This window comes from Hyaena hyaena, unplaced genomic scaffold (genome assembly GCF_003009895.1).
Source record: "Hyaena hyaena isolate Hyena2069 unplaced genomic scaffold, ASM300989v1 scaffold_593, whole genome shotgun sequence".
Classification (NCBI taxonomy): Eukaryota; Metazoa; Chordata; class Mammalia; order Carnivora; family Hyaenidae; genus Hyaena; species Hyaena hyaena.
In genome coordinates, this window is record NW_024081225.1 from 780,030 (window position 1) to 801,217 (window position 21,188).

The following is a 21,188-nucleotide window of genomic DNA, read 5'->3' on the forward strand; positions in this document are numbered from 1 at the left end:
TTATTCCCTTCCTTGACGGTAAGCTGGGCCACCACAGCTGTGACTTGGTCGTTGCTGTGTCTTTAGCACACACAGGGCACCACTGTTGGTTCATTAGCTGGAGGAACACAGGAAAGAGCAGCCCTCTTGACAAAGGGCTGAAGACCCTATCCCAAAGCCCCACAGCTCTGTGAGGTTTTTTGAGATATTTGGAAAGATTTATTTCCTCTTCCAGGCAGAGGCAGGCCTCCACTGAGACACACAGGCAGATAGCAGCTTGAATTTTAGTTTGTTCTTGTGTGGTGAAATGGCAAGAGGTGGCCAAAGTGCCTGAAATGTGGTAGGTAACCAGTAACCGTTTACTGGATAAATTTATAGAGGTTGGTTGTGGCAATGTTCACGCACAGAGCACATTCTCCTGGGTCTGGATGTACCGAAAGTGAGTCAAGCAGCAAACCAGTGGTACGCTGACAAACAGACTACAAACACATCACCAGAAGAAACCGCCACCACCATGTAGTTGTAGCATTAGCCAATTTCCATGGTGTAAATATTTCCACTGTAGCCCATTTCAAGCTATTCACATGATGTCAATGGGACACAAAATTCCTGAAAATTGAATACTTTCACCAGCTATTATTATGATGTCAACAGTTTATTCTAGTTCCCATATACCAAATCAAACCCTACCCCATTGTCGAGCCCTGGGGGTGTCAGATTCCTGTGCAGAGAAAATGACTAATCACACACTTCTACACAGCTGAGGCAGAGATTGATTATATACTGTGTTGGCATCCTCACTCATGGGAGGATCAGGAAATGGCTTGTCTTTTGGGTGGAAACGGGAGCTTCAAGATGTTTCAGAAAACAGAGGAGGAAAATAATATTAAGGCTGACATCGGCAACCTAATTCATGGAATCTCACTTCCTTCATCTTCAAAATAAATAATTTGGACTAAGTACTCTCCATTTCCACAGAACAGACTAGTATTCTATATGCCATGTGGGGAATCACATGAAGGGAGGGGAACACTGGAGTGTCTGTGGTTTCTACATGTGAATCAGGTTGTGCTATGCAGATAAGTAATCTATTAATCTTTCTAGACTAATGGGTATTTATCATGCTTTTTTTTCTAGTTGAAGTAAAATGATTTAGGTTCAATTCACCCTGCACCTAAACCTGAGGCTTAAGAACTCATCCAAATGCCAAGGACAGTATTTAAGTTAATAAGAACCCAACTCTTGCCATATTTTTTCTGTCTATCAGAGCTTGTAGACTGATTTTCCTCCTTACTTCTCCACACACCCCATTTGACATCCTTTGTTTGGTTGTGGATTTCCAGCAAAAGTTAAACACGTGCCCAGGAGCACAGACAGAGAGGAAATCCACACCATCAAGCTGGGGAAACATAAACCACTGTCATCAGGGGCTCAGTAACAGCTTTAAGAGTTATAATTTCTGATGTTGACCTATCACTTTGCTGGGCAAATACCAGTGTTGAAATATATTATTACTACCCCTCTCCCCACTTCAACCACCAGAACAAACATCCAACTTCCCAGAGAAATTCATGTGTGCACGGCTAAGACAGGAGCCCTTTGCTGCAGCCTTTAAAATGGGACACTAAGCTCTACTAGAGTCTGTCGTTCTCCCACGAACTACTGAATCATGTTTATATATAACTTGCATATTAAAAAGTAACAGCCAATGTCAATGGCGCCAATATAAAAATATCTTAATAGCCAGTAACTGACTAATGAATACTACTGTAATAATAGTCTAATTTGAAGACTTCTGACAGCTGGTTGCTTTGATGAGTGTGGTTTCCAAGGAGTCCTGTTCCCATGCTGAGCACATCTCCAGCCGGCTGATTGATAGCGGCAGTGCAGAACTGTTTAATGTCACCACCTCTCAGCTGAAGCAATAATAAACAGGAACGTTATGGTTAATTTTTCTGTATGAATTGTTCAGGCTCTATATGGTAAGTACCAACCAATAGGGCTTAATTGCTGTCATTCTCCTGGGAGTTGTAACTGGAGGGTGAGCCTTTTTTCTTTCTTTCTTTCTTTCTTTTTTTTTTTTATCAGCAAGGTTTATATATCAGAACAAATGTAGCAATTCTTGGTTTTCTGCTGGATTTATTTTATTCCTTTACATAGCTGTAGCTCGTCCCATTCTGCTTAGCAAATGTAATTACTCTGGTTAAGATGTAGCTTCCCTATTATTTCTGAACTTCCCAAGATAGTTTAAAGCAGACAGCTAGGGCATGAAATATATGGTTCTACAACTATCTTAATTATACTGCGTGACTCTGTGTTTGATATGGAATAGCCATGTCTGGGAAATGAATTTAATCTCTACAGATTTAGGACAATTGCCAAAAAGATCCATTGATTTTTTTTTCCAGAAGTGCAATCTTTTATTGTATAAATGTCAGAAGCTTCAAATTATTAGGAAATGTGTCAAGACGCTCAAGGTATAATAACATTCTTTAGAGAGCTAGATTCTGAAGACAGTGCATTGAAACGTTCAAAAAGAAAACATGTCTTAGGTTCTTAGAGAATAAAGCTCTGGGATTCATTCTAATTTGTCATTTTGAACAGGATGAGGCCTCCACTGGGTACTTTGATGCAAAAGCCCTGGGTATGATATACACCCATTCTGTGGTCACCTACAGCTTTACAGAGACTTCAGCGTCCTGGGAAAGAAGATACTGCCTTGGGATTTGGGGCTTCAGAGCTGAACTATGAAAAATCACTGGGATTTGTCCTGATGAAGAGGTCATGAAGAGGGGGTCATAAAAAAAAAAAGGAGACAATATTAGGAACTATGTCACCAGCTCAGGCAGAGCTGATGTCGCAAAATCAAGGGAAAATCGTTAGTATTGGGTACTGTGGTTTTTAGGGTGATTTTTATTGCAGGCAATATAAAACCTACTCTAACTGGTTCACGTAACAAATAAAATATAGTGGTTCACATATCTGAAAAGTCTAGAAGTTGGGTGGCCTTCAGGCCTATGGGATAGAGAAGTCAATGATATCATGAGGGTGTGACCTCCATTTATTATTCTTGTCATTGTGCTCTCCCTTGTGCACTGGATTCATTCTCGGGATAGCTCCTATCCATACTCCACTCCATCCTGGGTCTGAAGATCTTAAGGTCAAGTCCTAAGTTTAATGCAAATATGACTGCTATGCTTATTCGAAGATTCAGAGTCACGGATTAGCTTAGCCTAGGACCTCATGGACACCTAAGTGGAAAGAAGGAGCTCTTAGAATGACGGTAACAGATCCTGGTATGGCAACCAATAGCAGTGGTCAGAGATAGGCACAGTCTTCTTTCTAGACAAATAAAAGTTGACTTAAAGGCTAGAAGATACAGATCCTATTGCAAACTTCTGCACACCAGTATATTAATGTTTTCAAGCCAGACTGAAAACTTGCTAACCAGTCTTCACTGCCTCAACAATACTCTGTTTATTCAGCTTATCACTCAAGGCTTCATAAGGTGAGTTCATCTGAAATTTCCATGTGACGCTTCTGCTGCTCTTCAGTAGGAACCCTACATTCCAATAGGGCTATTCTGGTCTCACCTCTGTGAGCTGGCTCTTACTCACTCTTCTCCCATCCATCCTTTGAGCATTCTTACCCAACTCATCCCCGAACACTGTATTTAGTAGGCATGGCAGAGGAACTACAAACGTAGGCACTGGAGTTAGGATGTGCAGGTTAGCAAGTTATTCAACCTCACTCAGCCACAATTTCCTTATTCAAGTGAGAATATAATGGTACTTGATTCCAGGGTTGTTGTGAGCATTACACGAGATAATAGATATAAAATCTTAGAACACTGTCTGGCTCTTTACAAGCATTCAATAAAAGTTAGTGCTTACTATAATTCTCTATGAAATCATTCCCTGACCATCCCACATCTCTCCTCCCTTTAAAGTGCTGTGCTGTTTTGGCCTAAATTCCTCATTACACACTTAGACATGTGTTTCTTTGTATGGTCAAATAAGTTTATACAGGATAGGCGGCTCCTATTTGAAACTTTCTGTTTCTCTGTATAGTACATAATTCAACGCTATCACTCTACATTATACATAGCTAGCAAACACTGAAGAAATAGGATGTGGCTAAGAGTATTCCATACATGTTCAGAAAGGATCACATGTGGCCAAAAGTATCATCTAAAAGCACCCACTGGACACTCACCTTTCCAACAAATACCATTTTGTCTACAATAAATCTAAAAATTATGCCCATGAAGCTAGTGAAAAGTTGATCAGTTGGCTATATAATTTAGGTTTACAAATTCCATTTTTTACTCAAAAAATATTTAGTGAGGATTATGATGATGTTCACCTTTCAGAATGTTTTTGGGAAATTTATTAAGTGCACGAAGACAGAAGTGAGTAAGATAATTTCAGACCTCACAAAAAGGTAAACATTAAATATTACCAATGTGAAGAGAAAAGTAAAGGGAAAGTACAAATCCTATGTACCGAATAAGCATGTATCTACCAGTTTAGAATACGGCACCAACTTTATGCCCCCGCTGCACAGATGAACATCAGCACTCCTGGCAGACATAGAGGGCTATTACAAGTAAATTATATGCAGATAGCAATAGCTATATCTGTATGATGCTATATACTTTTTATAGTATTTCCTTATTTCTCATCTGATATCCACCATTATATGTTACAAAGAAGATATTATTCTCTCTCAATTAAGGGTTGAATAGACTAAATTAGTTCTGAGGAGTTAAATGTTATTTTCTAGGTCAGAAACTTTGAGAAGGGTGGAGTTGGTAGTGGACTTTGCTGACTCCATGTTCAATAATCTCTCCATATTCTCCACCTGCTGCCTCTTCCCCTCTCCAATTCTTCTATTATCATCTGCTGCTTATATATATTGGATGAGGAGAGAGAGGTGAATATATTTGCGATAGCAAATGTGGCAATCCTTTAAGGACTATCAGACTGGACAGAAAAAGAACATTTATTGCCTTAGCATTTGTCTGTCGTTAGCAACATTCATCTACCAAGATCTCACTTCTGTCTTTTACATGCTAATTCCTTTCCATCCTTGGAGTAGGAGTATTTTTCTACCTTGGGGTAGAAAAATAGAGAGAGAGGGAATATGAGAAAGAAAGAGAGAGAAAGATGAGGAAAGAATATGAGAAAGAGAGGAGAGATGGTATTATACAGTGCCTTTCAAACTATTTGAAGAGGTTTAGCTTCCACATTACATTCTTGGACTTCATGAGAGAATTAAATTCCAAGAAGTTCTTTAAAATCCTAATGTACCTAACTCAACTTTTTTACCTACAGAAAATTAATAGTTCCCTTATTCATGGATTAAAGTCAGCAGGTGATGAATAAGAATACTTTAAAATCACACACAGTCCTGCAAAAGGAAGAATGCTAGACTAGAAGTCAGAATACATGGATTCCAAGTGTGACTTCATCAGCTCCAGATCTCATTCTTTGTAATCAGAAAAGTTTTGTACTAGGTATTTCAAAAGCCTCTTCTAGTTGTAAAACATTCTATTATGAAAACAGACTTTCATGGGGGATATGGAATATCGAAAAAAAAAAAAAAGTACCAAGCATTATATAGACAAGTGAAAAAAATCAGATTACAATGATACAATTGGACAAAACTGAAGTCCCCAATATCCAAATATTGCAGAAAAGAAAGGCTCTCTATTCCAGATGGCTAATTGAATAGACAATTTGTGTGAATGCACATGAATATGGCGTGCATAGACATAAACTTGGTACTAAATAAATCAGAATAATCATGCAGCTTTTTCTAATGTAAAAACTTCTATTTATAACCAAAGATAAAAGAGGAAAGGACAGAATAAAGATAAAGGATCACATGTGATTCATTTATATATTCAAGGTTCATGGCTTTTAATGACAGATAAAAGGAAATTATTTTTTTTCTTGGATATATTACAAGCTATTTGTAGAGCCTGAATACTATTTAAGCTACTTTGTATAGAAGCTCCTATTCTTGCTATTAAAAAAGGCTTAATTTTTTTTTTTTTTTTTTACAGTCTGACTTTTAACAATCAAAGAGATTAAATGGAGCATATGTTCAAACTATCCATCTTTGGCATCCCAACTGTCTTCTCATTAAAAAAAAAAAACAACATATCACATAAATAACACATTAGTGACTATTTCTCCTGCTTGCTGAGGCTTTTTTCTTGGTCCAAGGAGTTCTATCCCTCTGGTGTAGGAAATCTGAGGCAAAGGGGATGAAAGGAGAGTGAACACAAAATCCATTCTTAGTCTCTTTAAGATAAACATAAGGACAAGGAAAAAAAAGATAGCAGATTGGTTAGCCATCAAAATGCCTGAACCCTAATGGAGTCAAAGATGAAATGGCATATATTATAGTCATAATTATTGTCCTTAGCATCAGTAAATCTGCACCAAATTTCTTAGTTGTTAATAGATGTGTAGCTAAACGTTGTCAGGAACAATCTTGAGAAACTATGGCAAAGCAACTACTCGTTGTTTATACCCTATCTGTAATAAACCTGTACAAACTGAGGACACGGATTCCAGATGCTGCTCAAACGGCTCAGTCCTTGACCTTGCAGGTCACGGTCAGAGCAGGAGAAGGGCCAAGGAGGTTTACAGGTTGGAGTCATTACATAAAAACCTGGTATTACAGAAGACAATATGGAAAGATCATTTATTCAGCAACAGATAAATCTAGGTCAAGAGCAACATTTAGAAGGATATGTTGAATTTGGCTTACAATGAACAGTGTCTTGAGAAAGTTGTCATTCTCGTCACAAACTGCAAAAATGTGACTCTACTATCAATCATCCCACAGCCCACATATGGACGGTCCTTCATTTTCTGAAAGCTATGAAAATTGCAGATGGCAACAGCCTTCAAGAAACTAAATAGCAACTTAGTAATGAGGTGTTTGAAGGAATCATGTTGAGATTCAAACCAGGCTCCAGATAAATCAGTGTATTTTTACGTATTGTTGAAAAGTCCCATGACTAGATTTTTTTGACAGGAGAGAGAATCTGTAACATTTCTAGATGGTTGTTTTCTAACACAGGGTCAATAGAAAGCCTTTTCTTTTCCCCCCAGGAAGCCAAACACCAATGTTGGCTAAAAACCAAACAAAAAGGCTTCTTTAAATCTAGTAGGAGAATTCGGGAACTAAGAACATTTTAACTTGCGTTTGCTTTCTAATTTAGAAAAACATCAGCATCGGTTAATGGGGTGCACTTTTTAAGTAGAAAGCCTAAGAATAAATTGTATTACATAGAAAAAAATAATAAGGTTCACACTTCACACACTCAAAGGTCTTAAATTCAACCACCCTCAGGCTAATGGTGGTAAGTGAGCTCTGTATTTTGTGTTGTCTTCATGTATTTCAATATGTGAAACAGCATGTCTTCAGGCTAAAATTTCTTGAGAAAATCACCTATAGATGTAGAGTCATTTTTTCCCCTCAAACTAAGTCTTCTCTCCCAGTTTTTCAATGTTTTATTATGAAAAAATTCAAAAATGCAGAATTCAAAGATTACAGTGAACATCAGTATACCCATCACCTCAAGCCTACCATTTTTTTAAAGTTTATTTTTATTTATTTTGGTGGGAGAAGGGTGGAGAGAAAGGGAGACAGAATCCCAAGCACACCCTCAGCTGTCAGCGCAGAGCTCGATGTGGGGATCAAACTCACAAAACATCAGATCATGATTTGAGCTGAAATCAGGACTTGAACACTTAACTGACTGGGCCACCCAGATGCCACCCCCACCCCTGAGTCTACCATTAATATTTTACTTGCTTTAGCATCTATCCATTTGTCTATCCATCCCTCTAAGATATCAGTACATTTTACCTTCTAATGCATTTTATAGTACATTGCAGACATCAGTCCACTTTCCCTAAATATTTCATCATGCAGATCATCAGCTTGAGTTCAATGTTTGCTTACAGTTTTATTATTTTCATGCAACAGTGACAGACAGTGAAAAGAACACAGCTTAAATGTGCATTCTTGGTTTGGAAGAAAGCATATATCTGTGTTACCACAAATCCTACCAAGACATCAATCATCACCACTATGACAGAAAGTTCTCTAATGAGACTGCCCAGCCAATACGCTCCTTCAGCTCTCCAGAAATGACCACTGTTCTTATTTTTGTTTCCACCATAGATTAGTTTTCTTTAGAAAATGATATAAATGAAATCACACAGTATTTACTCATGTGAGCAAGCTTCTACCAATCTGTATATTGTGGGGATTATCAGCACTGTGTTCTTTATTATTGGAGAGGGATATTTTATTATGTGTATACTACAGTTTATCAATTCTCTCATTTATGGACTTGAAGGCTGTTTCTAGTTTTTGACTGTTATGAATGAGACTGCTGTGAACATTCCTATGTTTTTAGAACCTCATTCCATCTACAGGCATTGTCAGTCTCCCACAAACCTGACTGTCCATTTTCTTTATGTGAAAGACTGTGTACTTCTGACTGCAAAGTAAGTTTAAATTTCAGGTCCTGCTTGGACTTGGTAAGTGCAGTGGAGTGATTTTTTTGTTTGTTTGTTTCCACTGAACATTTGAACACAGATGGAAAGAATAAAGAAAGGGAAGTAATGACCTTAGGCATATTCTTGAAGTGTGAACACACTGTTTTCTTCTATTATATGTGAAATATCAGTTTGCTATTCTACGAGAAAAAAAAATAAAAGCATTGCTGTATAATCTCTGTACATCTTCCATAAAGATTGACTGTGACTTAAAATAGCCTAGGGTTATTAATGCTGTAAATCTCTCTGAAACAGATTTCACTGCTTGTTCTTCTTGCTCAAAAAAAAAAAAAAAAAAAAGGCAGTGTACTATAATCTCACATAAATGACACATTTTCAAACTCTGCCAAGATTAGACTTTTACCAATGCCCAGAGCTGAAATAAATTATGGGATTCTTAAATATTTCTCTAAATAACCAAATGCACAAAAACAAATTTTTCTTTTACAGAAAGACCATTTCAAAGGGCTACCTGAACACTTAAAGCTTTGACTTTTATAAGACTACAAAAGACTATTATAAGACTACATAAGATTACAGTATTAAATTACTTCTTTAAGGGAATTAGAAACAACTAACTATGCATGATTCTAAGTTTGGCGGTGACGTGGGTAGAAGGGACTATAAAGGTTCCACCTAACTTACGTAGTTTTATGTCAACAGTTATTACGATGCTATCTAAAATTTTCTTTTCAGGAAACCCATTATGACATGAAAACACAAATGGAAATTCTGTGTGCATGATACAAAATGATTCCTCTTAGATACGGAATGATTTTTTAAAACTAAAATATATATAGAAAGAGAATGTATGTTTTTTCAACCCATTTTTTAAAAAAAATTATTTATTTTGAGAGACAGAGAGAGAGAGAGAGAAAATGAATGAACGTGGGGGAGGGGCAGAGAGAGAAGTAGAGAGAACAAATCCCAAGCAGGCTCCATGATTTCACACAGAGCCTGATGTGAAGCTCAAACTCACAAGTGTGAGATCACGACCTGAACCAAAACGAAGAGTCAGATGCTTAACCTACTGTGAGCCACCCAGGTGCCCCAATTCCATTCATTTATTTATTTCATTTTAAAATTTGTTTTAAGTTTATTTATTTATTTTGAGAGAGAAAGAGACAGTGTCAGTGGGAAGAGGTAGATACATAGAAGGAAGGAGGGAGGGAGAGAAAGAGAGACAGACAGAGAGAATTCCAAGCAGGCTCTACACTGTCAGTGTAGAACCTGAAGTAGAGCTTGAACTCATGAAACCGTGAGATCATGATTTGAGTCAAAACTAAGAGTTGGACGCTTAACCAACTGGTCACCCCCTAATCCACTTTTTTAAAAAAAAAAATTAGCTTTCTGCTATTTCACCTCTATCCATTCCCCCACAATACTTTACTTCTAAGACTTCCGTGTTTTTTCGGGAAGGAAAATGCATACTATAAAGTTTAATAAAGAGAAGGAGATATAGTTGTTTAGTATCAAGAAGGTTACATGCATATGTAATGCACATAATCTATAGGATAAAAATTAATAATAATCTTAGTGAAGAAAATATCATACCAGAATTTGACATGGTAGCAAGAGCAGATCCTTTCAAAATTTTATTTTTTACTATTTTTCTTTTAGATAAGAACACAGAAGAGCCACTGGGCAAAGTTTTTTCAGCTGTCTAGGTCAGGAGAGCCATATGGCACTCATTTTAATCACCATGAGAGCCTTGAAGGAACCAATAAACCTTGTACTAATATTCCAATCTATTCACTAATGGTGATAATCAGAACATCTGGTTAGGGTTTCCCTTTATAAAGGTTTCCCCCCAGGATTATATTAGGTACTGAAGCTCCTACTGCTCTGTGTTGACTGTGAACAGCTTCCCACGCTGCAGTGTTGCCTGACTCTAGCCCGATTGGCCACCTTGTCTCTGCCTGTAGTCCAAGCCAGTCTACATTCTCAATCTGACCTGAGTATTTACAGGAAGCATGTCATTCACGGACTCTAAGAAGCAACCTCGGCCTCCATTATTGGTGCTGCAAGTTTGTGCTTGGTCTCGAATTATTTACCTAGACTATAACTTCTTTTAGCCGAGACTCAGTCTTAGGTTCCTGATGTCATATTCTTCAGCATTTGGTAGCTTACCCTGGACTCTTCAACCTCTTCCGTGTGTCTTCTCTCTGTTCCCTTCCAGACTTGTGGTATTGTTTCCCTAGAGGCTCTCGATTCCTTCCTCTTCTGTACATCTTTTGACCTCACTATATTAGACCCAGTGGTTTTATTTTCATCTCCACTTTGGCCAATCCAAATTCTATGCAGAACAGAAAGATAACTGGACCAGAATTCTGAGATATACTGATTCTAATTTGGACTTAACTCTAATTAGCATTGCAATCTTCATGGATCTTCTGGGATTTCTATTAATTTATACCACAGAGAAGACATTTCTCTGACTTTGCTTCTGGTTCTAACATCCTATACTTTTGTACATATCTTTACAATGATAATAATTATAATTTGCTGTCTGCTAATAAGTTCGGTTATATTCAGAATCTCCCACTTATGATAACCATCCTCAAATATATGATATAATCTAGTCAGTAGAGAGATAATCTGAGTCAGTTCTCAGCAATGGTACACATAATAAATACTTGGGAAACTTTTACAGAACCTGTTGCCTGGGGCCCATTCAGAGCAATCAAATCCCACTATTGACAGGAAGGCATATGCTCTGTATAAAAGCTCAAAAATGTAATTCTAATGTCTCAGAAGATTATGAACGACTTTAGTAATCAATCTGAGTCAGTTTATAGGACACAGATTCTACAAATCACCGTTTCAAGGAGTGAATCAGGCAAAGTATTTCCTGGAACAACACAGGGTATTAAGAAATAAATACATGAATTTAAAAGGCAAATTGTTCTGTCAGTGCAAACACATCTTACCTTTTAGAAAATATAAAAATAGTGGGGTGCCTGGGTGGCTTCCGACTTTGGCTCAGGTCATGATCTCACGGTTCATGGGTTCAAGCCCTGCATTGGGCTCTGTGCAGGCAGCTAGCTCAGAGCCTGGAGCCTGCTTCGGATTCTGTGTCTCCCTCTCTCTCTGACCCTCCCCTGCTCACGTTCTGTCTCTCTCAGAAATAAAACATTAAAAAAGAAAAAAAAAAACCTAGAAAATATAAACATAGTGATTTTTTGGCCCAAACTCTGACTCTTGTATATCCATTGGTTGATCTAAAAGACTCACGAGCCCTTTAAATATAATAGAGATGCTTTTCTTTGGGGAGTTGTTCATTTCCCTTAATAATCTGGTAACAGATTTTGTTCTGAATCAAGAAGTCAGCAGAATTCTGCTTGTGGTGCTAACATCACAGACCAGAAGACAGTGTTGACCATGAAAATTGCCTGGGTTTACTTGATTGATTATGAATTGATCTCATTACCTTTCCACACCCTTGCTGTTAACACTGAAATTTCACACGTATTCACACAAGTATAAAATAATAAGAGTGAAGGACAAAGCCCATGAGTAAGACAAAATGGATAACAGAAGTAATCACCGTGTATTCCTACTACAAAAATCAATAAAGCAAATATGCTCTTTTTAAGTGTCATATTACAATCATGGTTTTCTGAAGAGTGTTGTCTGCATTCAGTTTAAAAAGGCATCTGCTTGTGTTTGCTTAAAACAAAAGGGTGGTTGACTTAATGAATTATTTACAGGCATGCAATATGGCAACAATGTCATTACGAACTCTCTTCTAAGATCTCCCCTGGCTACTCCTGGCAGGGTGTCAATTTGCTTGTTTTTATGGTAGGTGCACAAAAATTGTGAAGCTATTCAAAGAAATGAGATTCTGCCATGGCGGTTACTAATGCATGCAAACCCGGTAAGAAAGTCCTAGTGACAAGAATGGCGGGAACATTTATTTGGCATTAAAATGTGTAGAGTAGAGTTCATGAAAAGAAAGAACCATTCGAATTACATAAAGCTGAAAGCAGCCTTGAAAAGAGGCCCAAGGCCTAAAAGAAATCAGGACAGGCCTCCAAGAAGAGCTGAAGAGGGGGAAAAAGAAGTACACTCTGTGACTTCTTTCCTTTTCCTGTTATGTACACTACTGACCTCTCAGTATCTGCTTGGCCTGGCAGTAGTGGGAGCCCTTGATGTTTCTACACCTTAGGATGAAGTAGAAGAAATTAAAGCAACTATGGAGTCAATAGAAAACCAAACAAAATCAGAAGCCTAAAAGGGAAAGTTATGGACACAAAGTGGACTGACAAATTAAAATCTAATTATTATTATTATTATTTCTGCAATATCCAATCAATTCCAAATTTGCTCAACCTTCCTTCTACGAAATCAGACTAAACAGACAGCCTCATAAGGCAAGTAGGTGGCTTTCCATCCAGGGGAGGTCAAACAGAGCACCAAACTTCACAGAGGAGATCATAACCCACCTTCAGGTAAGAACCAGGGACACCTGGCAGAATGCCCTGACTCTAATCACTCATCAGTGAGACTGGCTGATGGAGTGATTTGATCAACCTGAAAACTCCATTGACAAAAGTAGCCCTGAGACAAGATTACTTGTTACTTGGGTAACCAGTTACTATGGGTAATTTCTTCCCCATGACCTGACGGCGCCAGGCCTAGAATGTGAGAAAGGGGCTGTGGAGAGAATGAGTGGGAGGTGGACCTGTGGTGATGGCCAGCCATGCGCTGTGCCCTGCACTAAGGCTGGAACATACAAGGTGAACTGGATGGCCATCCTCCCTGCCTTCACGGATCTGATTGTAGTCTAGTATAGACTTTGTTTAAAACTTTGATGGGCTTTATATGCTAGAGATTCAGGCAGAGAAGTAGTTCGTTTATCTTCAAATGCTTATTATACTCTGAGGGTCATAAATGTTTACAGCTATTTTTTCCTATTTGAATCAAGGACAACAAAAAGTAAAAGTAGTAGATTTTCTTATGAACCCTTTGAAAGACAAACTCTGAAATGCTGATAATGTGAATCGAGTATGATTAAATGTAGTTGACACTGAATGCTTGCGCTACATGCACCTTCATGACGGCATAAATTGGGTTCTACTGTCAAAAACAGAAGCTGTGAGCTATGAGGATGTCTGGTAGATTTGCAGGGCCAACATATACATTCACATTGTAGCTGGAGTGTTTTTCTGGTTTGAAGGATGCAAGAATTGGGAAAATCACCTCCTTCCCACCAGGAGTGATGACTTCTCTAAGAGCTTTGAGCCACTGTTCAAAGAAAGTAAGAAATTAGTAATCACCAAGCCAGCAGGTAGGACGGATTAATCTACTATGGCTCTAGTCATAGATCAAATTCACCAGAAAATTGCCAAAGTACATTTGCTCTTTAGGAGTTCTAGATGTAAATTTAAAGTTGGGATTACCAAGTCTGCTGGTCTTTTTATTATTCCTATAGTCATGTGATTTTTTTCTACACAGAAAGTAGCAGTAGAGACAGGGCTTAGGTATGGACTTCGATGCTCAGGAATCCTGGGCCAAAGAACTGACCCTTTCCAAGCACAAGCTGGGCAGCTCTGGACAAGCAACCTAACCTTCCTGAGCTTCTGTTTTCTCACTGGGAAATTTGGAAAAGAATAATAACCATTATAATAATACCTCATGTAATGATTATCATGAAGGTTAAGATAATTAATGTAACTGTTTTTAGTCTACTAAGTAATAATACGTGACCCAAAATGCTAGATTTATATTATTATCATGGTCATGATTTTAGTTTCCCTACCAGTAACTTCTCTGGCAATCCTTTAACATTAAGCCACCATAGCAATTTCTTCGAAGTTTCATGTGACCCCAAGTCTACCGCCTACATGTCCTGGAGCTGCTACACGAGAGAAAGGCAGGAAAAGGATGCTATTTGAAAATGAATCAGACATTTATGTGTGTTGACTGTGAACTCTAACTTCTCTGATGAACTCAGGCTTTGTCCCTCCTACGTGCAACTCATTTTACCCCCACCCAGAGGACCTCCGATATGGGCATCAAGGGTAACCTTAATAGGGCTGCTATGCTAAGGACAGTGAAAAAAGGAAAGAGGTATAGACGTAAAGAGGTTGAGGGCTTTTCCTTGCCAGCAGAGTACTCTTGAAATTGGTTTCTTTTAGGATTTATTTTCTCTTTGGAATAACTTACTTTTTTTTTCTTTTTCTTTTTTTTCTTTTTTTTTTTTTTCCCATATCACTCCATTGCTCCCTCTTGTCTCCCAAGCTACCCTTAAGAGATTTAAAGCTGTTAAAGATTTAAAGCTTCTCCTGTCTGGGAAGAGCCTCTGGAATGGGAAGGGGTTGAAACACCGGGATAAGATCTGTTGGAAAGGAACAAGGGAAGCTCTGCTCTAGAAAGAACGTCTTTTTCCTTGTGTAGGGCTTTCGTTGTGCTGTGTTGGGGTAGCTCAAGGACCAAAACCAAGGAAGAGAGACCAGCAAGATCTGTCTCCCTTTAATCACCAAGTTGGATGCCAGAGAGGGTCCAGAAGCTCCAGAATGGGGAATGCCCCAGATGAGAGGGTTTTTTTTTCTGCAGTAGCTCTTCTCTAGAAAAATCTGTTGCAGAAGTCCAGGATTCTAATTCTGTTAGTATACTCTGGAGTACTAGGGAACAGAAGGGATGTTTTCTCAACATTTTAAGTACTAAATGCCATTTCATTAAGCAGTCTTGGGGAAAAAAACATATGACTAATATCTTATTTAACTTTAATATTTCTACTGAATTGACAACATAATGCTCTCAGTAAGACCTGTCATATAAGGTCTGTAATCAGTAAATAGCCAAGAAGTATAGAATCAAGTATGCGCTATTTTTTTCTCTTTCTTTTTATTTATTTCTTTTCAGAGAGCAAGAGAGCATGAGCACAGGAGCAGGGAAGGGGAGAGGGAGAGAGAGAACCCCAAGCAGGCTCCATGCTTAGTGTAGAGCCTGAAATAGGGCTCGATCCCACACCCCAGGATCATGATCTGAGCTGAAATGAAGAGTCAGATACTCAACTGACTGTACCTCTCATGTGCCCCTTACTTCCTTATAGTATCATTATGTATTAAGTTTTAAAAATATATTTAAAAATAAACTAACCTATTTAAAATATATTTTATGCCATTGTAATGTCTTTTATTGATATGGGGGCTTATTATTTTTAAAGTATTCACACATATTATGTAATTAAGACAATAATTATACTCTATTATTATCTGTTTGACAGATAAACTGACACTCAGACAAGTTCTTTGTTTAATTTTTTTAAATGTCTATTTATTTTTGAGAGAGAGAGAGAGAAACAGAGAGAGAGAGAGAGGGGAAAGGTAGAGAGAGAGGGAGACACAGAATCTGAAACAGGCTCCAGGCTCCGAGCTGGCAGTCAGCACAGAGCCCGACGCAGGGCTCGAACCCACAAACCGCGAGATCATGACCTAAGTGAAAGTCGGACGCTTAACTGACTAAGCCACCCAGGCGCCCCATTTTCAATTTATTTTTAAGTTGACTTATTTTTAAGTGCTGACTTTATTCCTCATATGAAATGTCATCCATGAACCGGATGCATCTGATGAATAAAATGGGTGGCACACCATCAGCTTGATTCTCCCCATCTCCACCTTGGAGATGTCTCTAAGGAAATTCCATTAAATCTAAAGGCCTTCTCAGAGTGCAGCTGGAAGGCACTTAGCACGTATATATGTCTCATCACCTCTGAGCATAATCACAAGTGGACAAGTCTGGTTACACAGTGTGGAACATAGTACAAAATGGAAATGTGGGGTGCCATGTTAAAAAAAAAAATAAGAATTTAAAGATGACAGAACCAAGCATGAGGACCCCATAAGTGAGGATTCTGTGTGATCACACAGGCTGCCTGTCTATGTGGACCAGAAAAGATCTTCAAAATTCTTTACTAAATGGTCTCTAGACCAGTGTGTTTATCTTTCTCAATGACCTATGTCTATGCTCTAGTTCATTCTCATATTTATATTTCTGTTGGGGAAGGGTCATTAAAGCTACTCAAAGTGTATTGTAATGGAGTAATTTTTAAGTTAAAAAAATATTTCCCCCATGCCTGAATACCAGATCTTCACTCCAGCTCATAGTAGGCACCTACAATCCCAAGGGGATACATTTACTTTAAAAAAAAAAAAAAAAAAGAAACCTAAAGGAAAAGGTATTCAGCTTCTGTCACAGAAGCTCACAGCTTGGGAGTGGATACTGAAAATTCTTCTAATCTCCACCTCATCCTTGAGCCACTATTTAAACGCCAACATCAATCTTGGTGGGCTCTGTTAATAGACTAGATCACTAGACTGTGACAGAGACACTGTCATATGTTCATCACACCTGTCTCATGTTGGTCCTGGACACCCAGCAAGATGGTGTTTCCCAGTCTCTCCTGCAGTTCAGTGGTATGAGAGTGAGAAGAAATGTTTACCACTTTCAAGGCCGGCCTCCAAACCTGTACACTCCTCCCAGTGCATGTTCTTTCCTTGGTTACAGCCAAATGCAGAGAACCCACTGGAGAACTCCGGTGTCTCAGAGGATCAAAGAGGCAGAACATGGAAAGATCCCAGGGCCCCCAAATAACCCCATATAACAGAGCATCTTGGCCCCAACACACTCCCAATGGTCCATGTTCGACTGTTGGATGACCGAGAAGAAATCTGTACCATATTACAAACTGAGACTTGGGGCTATTGTTATAACAGGTAGCATTACTTTACCTAACTAATACATATAGTACAGAGAAGATACTTCTGATATTATTGGGGGTTAGCAGGAGTTAAGAAAATAGATATAAGTGAGCATTTCAAATAAGGGTTCTCCTTCATCTGGTCCTTGACAAATTGAGTGAAGAGACACAGAAGAGAGTACGAAGGAGACTTATATAGCCATGTATACGCCTCTTGATTTTCCTTATGGGCCATCATTTCAGAGAAAAGAAGACATGTGAAACACATTGACAGGACTATTGAGGGTATCATTTCTTGCCCTTATCTACATTTGTGACATTGAGAGGAGACTTTCTTACCCCAATAAAGGATAAATCACATCAACCTAGTGATATACCAGCTCCAGGCAGAGGGAACACCTGATATTTAGCTTTTCCAAGCATCCCCTGGTTCTTAAGTGGTGTACCCAGAACATGTGGTAGAGTTTCACCAGAGAAGAGGCTAGAGGGATTGCCTCTATGAGGAAGCATGGTTCTCTGGCATAGGCCACTGAGGGGATGAACAAAATGGGGCCAAACTGAAGTCATAGCCATGTCTCACAGAATTCAACAGAAAGAGTGCAAACCCAAATGAGGTCAAAACTTCTAGAGACCGCAAATAAGCCCTAACAGAACTGAAGCAAGAATACAAGCGTCCCATCCACAGACTTTAGCTATTAACACTTTAAAACAAGCAGCACATGGATGATAAGAGGCAGGAAGCTTGGGTAGAAGGGCCCTAATATTCCCTACACTTAGAAAGTATCCTAAGTCACCTCATTCAACCAATATGCCCAGATAATGCCACAAGGAAAGAAACAGGGAATGGGAGCTACCTCAGAGAAAAACATGTATAGTCGAAAGACTCAACACTGTAACTGGGATGTTTGAATTATCCAAATGGATTATGCTTTAAACATGATGGGACATTTACCAAATTTTTGTCCTGTTAATCAGTAGATGGGAGATGGGGGAGATGTAAGAGGACAGGGGTGTCGGGGTATTTAGATAGTGATGAGGCTGGAATCTCAGATCAACTTAAAGTATTCACGTTTTCTTGGCACATCTGAGTTTTGATAGGAGTTAAATTTGATCAGTCTGCTACCTGAGATCAAAAGAAAAGCCAGCTGAACAATTTCAAACTTTGTGTGTGAAAACTGCATACACCACAGAGCTCTTTCTCACGGGAAAGCCTGGCAATGACAGATTTTTTTTATAGACTGACGTCACTTCTTTTCTCCATCCACTGGTGCCATGTTTTTTAAAAGCATAATTTCTCCACCTCCCTTCTTCTGCAATGTAATACACAAGAAGGAAAAGTGCATAAAAAGTGCCAGGTTTTCATGGGTTTTCCCCAAGCAGTGCCCTGGAAAACCAAGCCTGCCAAGAACAATGTCAGAACATCAATTGACTACAGCGATAACAACATACCCAGAAGGCAGATTGTCTGACAATAAAGTTGCCAAAAAAGAAATTGCTGTACCTGTGGAGACCTCGAGTCGTTCCACGAAGGTGGTCCATAACCAATAATAAAGGCAGCACAGAACAGCTACGAGTTCATCTTTTAACCCAGTGGGAGCTTCCTGAGTATTTTGAGCCATTTAACTTTGCTGAGTCACTCTCACTCCAGGAGAGATACAGTCCTTCATCCTGAGCAATAAAAGTTTTATTGAAAACGCAGCAATGACCACCACTTGCCATTTCCTTCTTCATACTCTTCTTTAAATTTCACTTTGGTTAATGACTGAGACCAAATCCTACCTCCAGATATATAGTTGCCTAAGTAGGAATGTGGTTGTTCGTCGTCACTTTGGGTGGGACTTCTGCATTTATGCTAAGCTACTTTACCCAGCTCTTCTAACCAGTGCTTGAGGGCACCAAAACGGTCAGCTACAGTTTAAGCCATTGTAAGAGAGTCTGAGCTTGAGTATTTGAGTTGAACAGTAAAATGGATGTACAGTTTTTGCATGAATCAGAACATTTTGAGCCATAACAGATTTTATCTCTTGTCCAGAGGACTTCGCAGACCAAGTATTCTCGTGACGCTGCCTGGGGAAAGTCTGAGAGCACAGAGGCGTGGAAATGGGATGGAAAGCCCCTAGGAATGACGGTAAATGTTTGTAAAAGACTATGTGCAACTTTGAAAGTGAGGCTGACGTTTAGGTCTTGTTTCCTTTCTATCTTCAAAGTGTACCCTGGGAGAGCAGAAGGAGCTTGGAGTAAAAGAGACTTTGTGGCCTTGTCTCCGGTGACGTATAAGGTCTGTGTGGTCTGGGGTATGTTACTCGCTCGCAGAATAACCCAGGTCTTGATCTGACCTCTTAGTGTTTATGCAGTGTTCGTGCTCTCCACCAAAGAGCCTGTGAGTTCATTTCAGGCAGGGATATTAGTTCTGCCAGGGTCCTAACAAGATGGCATACTCAAGCCAAGACAGCTCCAAGAGGCTTTAAAGGAGGAAGAAAGATGTGTGCAAGGTGTAAGGAGACCACAAGTGATGGTCCAGCCCCTGGGATAGCAAGTGAGTGGCTGTTAGCCACTCTAAGCTCAAAGAAAGCTGAAAGAATAGAGTCCAGCACCCTTGCTCTGCGACCTTTCAGACCAGTCAGTTGAAAGCAGGCAGGCCAGGGGCACCTGGGTGGCTTGGTCGGTTAAGCGTCCGACTTTCGCTTAGGTCATGATCTCTCGGTTCATGGGTTCGAGCCCCACGTCGGGCTCTGTGCTGACTGCCAGCTCGGAGCCTGGAGCCTGTTTCAGAGTCTGTGACTCCCTCTCTCTCTGACCCTCCCCTGCTCATGCTGTCTCTCTCTCTCCTAGAAATAAAAAAAAAAAAAAAAAAAAAAAAGAAAGCAGGCAGGCCAGAGAGGAGAGAGGGCTCTTACCTCATCTGCCCCTCCTGCCACGGAGCTCCAGTGGCTGAGCTGGAGGGCGAAGCCAGAGAGCTCCAAATCCCGAGACGCTGGAGCAGACAGCACAGGACAGAAGGGCAGAGAGCAGATCTGAGAGAGGCAAACAGAATGTCCACCCCACCCCCAGCACAGACACGTTACCTTTCCTCTTCTAAATCCACAGCACCTGGCCTCAGCAACAGGCTGTTTGATTGAGAGGTTGCTTTTGGCAGCTCAATGGCTCTTTTTTCCTTATCTGTATAGTAGCAATGCACCTGGCGGCTTCCAAGGCCCACAGGAAGGGAATGGTTTATATCTGTTTGAGGTGCCCTAAAAGAACCTGACTACAGGAATGATTTGGAAGCATAATTTAAACCAGAGCAATAACAGGCCCCTAAAAACCCTGATCAAGAGTCCTAAATAAACTCACCTTCTGTAATTGCCAGTACACGTCTATGTCCTCAACTTTATGAACCAACTCCAGCATCCTGGAGTTTACATCCCTCCTTGATCAATCTTCAGTAAGGAATTTACTTCTCTAATAACATGCTTCTCAACATCATGCAGGTCCCAGAATGACCATCAAACAGAGGCAATGTGAACAGCTGGGACTATCTGATGGTAGTAAACACAGATGTGCCTGACAGGACATTAACTGCTTAGCGCGTTGATGTAACCGACTTCCCAATGTTCGGCGAGGCTTTGTAGTCCCTGAGATGCTACTGCCGGGGTATAACGATTGCTGTGTTCCCCATCCACTCTTTGGCAAAGGTATTTCTGCAGCATTCAATGTACGGCTTCAGCTCAGTGTTAATTATGAGATCAGCTCAAGGCCTGTGATTTAGAGCCTGAGCTCCAAACCCTTTCAGTAATTCAGGTCCCGAAAGTCTGTGATTTTGGCTCCTAAATGTACTTGCCTAAGCTAATTAAAAAATAAGCTGAAGAAATTCATTTCTTATGTGAAATTAAATCTGATATACATACTGAATACTGTACCTTGTCATGTTCATTTCT